Source organism: Penaeus monodon, unplaced genomic scaffold, assembly GCF_015228065.2.
Source record: "Penaeus monodon isolate SGIC_2016 unplaced genomic scaffold, NSTDA_Pmon_1 PmonScaffold_767, whole genome shotgun sequence".
NCBI classification, from domain to species: domain Eukaryota; kingdom Metazoa; phylum Arthropoda; class Malacostraca; order Decapoda; family Penaeidae; genus Penaeus; species Penaeus monodon.
The window spans coordinates 17501-20000 of NW_023662849.1; positions in this window are offsets into that span (position 1 = coordinate 17501).

The window sequence follows — 2500 nt, forward strand, 5'->3', positions numbered from 1 at the left end:
GACTCACTACACATAGTGATGCAAGTAAAGGTAGAGTGGTGAGAAAAAAAAAAAAAAAAAAAAAAAAAAAAAAAAAAAAAAAAAAAAAAAAAAAAAGATTATATATATATATATATATATATATATATATATATATATATATATATATATATGTATATACAAATATACTATCTTTTATATCCCACAGTTTAGGTTTTGCTCCACCCATTCTCTGACAATCTCCTACCTGAAGTCATCTTGCCCGTGTTACTTTTCATATTAAATTTCAGTGTTAGTTTTAGGTTTACACAGATTTCTTAATAAGATTTTGTATTAGCTATTTTCTGCACAAACAACCTGACTATGTGCATGTGTGCAACAAAGGTAAAAAGGTCAATAACTTTAATAAACTAATGAAAGTAAATAAATTATCTAGAAATATGAATTTTCCAAACTAGTATGGTCTACAGTATCCACAGGGACAGGATGAATAAGGAGCTACACATATAACAGTAAACTTTCTCATTATATATAATATGTATATATTAGATTATATATATAGTATATATATATATATTAATATATAATTATATATATATAGATATAATAGTATATATTATATGTTTATATGAATATATCTAACATCTATATGAATATATATATGTATATATATGTGTGTATATCTATATATATATTATATATATATAATATATATATATATATATATATAATATAATATATATATATATATATATATATATATAGTTGAGTGAGTGTTGCGATACTTTCTTGACTTTGACAGTTTATTGAGACAGACGGCTTTACCTCCCCCCCCCCCCCCCCCTCAAATGAGGAAATAATCCTCACCACAATAACTCTTATTGGTCGGAATCGAACCCGGGCTCCCGCGTGGGCGGCAGAATTTTATGGCATCTTACATATAAGTATATTTATACATACCCTAATAATCTATACTATATATATATAATATATATATAATTCTATATATATATATATATATATATATAGATATATATTATATATATATATATATATATATATATATATAAATATTTATAGAAATATTATATATATGTAAATGTACGTATAGAAATATTATATATATGTATATGTATGTATATATTATACACATATATGCATATACGCATTGCCACCAATACGTAGGCAAGACCGGCTGATACACTTCACACCCCCCGTCCAAGCAGCCGCCCTTCTCGCTTGGGCGGGACGCAGATGTCGCCCGGCTTTTCTCTTTTCGCACGTAATAAACATCCGCCCTCAAAGGGACCGCCGTATAAAGGAACACGTCCGTAAAAGGCAGAGGGAAGACACGGCAACAGCCCAGCCACACAGGGTCAGATCCCACCACCCCGTCCTCGACCCGGGAACTACGGGTATGTATTGCGGTCTCATATCTGTTCTTCAGATAAACCAAGAAGCTAAGCCCTCTTTCATTGACCCACCCAAGTCCATCTCTCGTGTCGCTCACATCTGCTGAGAACGATGTTCCCAACCTCACGTGTCGCTCACATCTGCTGAGAACGATGTTCCCAACCTCACGTGTCGCTCATAGTCTGGTGGCTTGCGGTGGCCTTCGCTTACACACACACCTCACACACACGACACACACACCTCACACACACGACACACACACATACACACATACACACACACACACACACCACACACACACACATCACACAAACACACACACACACACAACACACACAAACACACACACACAACACACATACACACACAAATATAATTATTATTATTATATATATATATATATTTATTATATATATATATTACACATATATATCAATATATATATATATATGATATCTATAATATATATTATTATATATATAATATTATATATACATATACATATGTACATATATAATGTGTCTGGATTTGCATGTGTATACATATAAATAAATGTATGATATAAACATATAGCGAGAAAATATGTAGACGGAGAGCGAAAAGATCAGCGGGGGGGGGTCGACAGTGAGATAGAATTATATATATCTATATCATATATATATATATATATTATATATATATATATATATATATATATATATATATATATCTATATTAATGAATATGCTTTTCTCTCAAGATCAGGTTTGCTACACCTACCTGACACACCTCTTCCTGAAGTCATCTTGCCTTCTCACAATTTCGCTCTAGGCCAAAGTAAAGCCGTATTAAATTAGTTCTAGAGTAATTTCTTTTCAAAGTTTTAAGAGGGCCGGGTTTTGTTCCACCCACCACTCTGCTACACAACCACCCCGATGTCACCTGCCTATGTTACTCCTCTACTTGGAAGCCACGGGAACCAAAATTGACAGACAGCTTTATTTGAATACATATGCATGCATGTGCGCACATGTAAGCAAATCACTGAAGAATAATAAATCTATAACTTCATAGCAAATATATATATATATATATATCTATATATATATATATATATATATATATATAT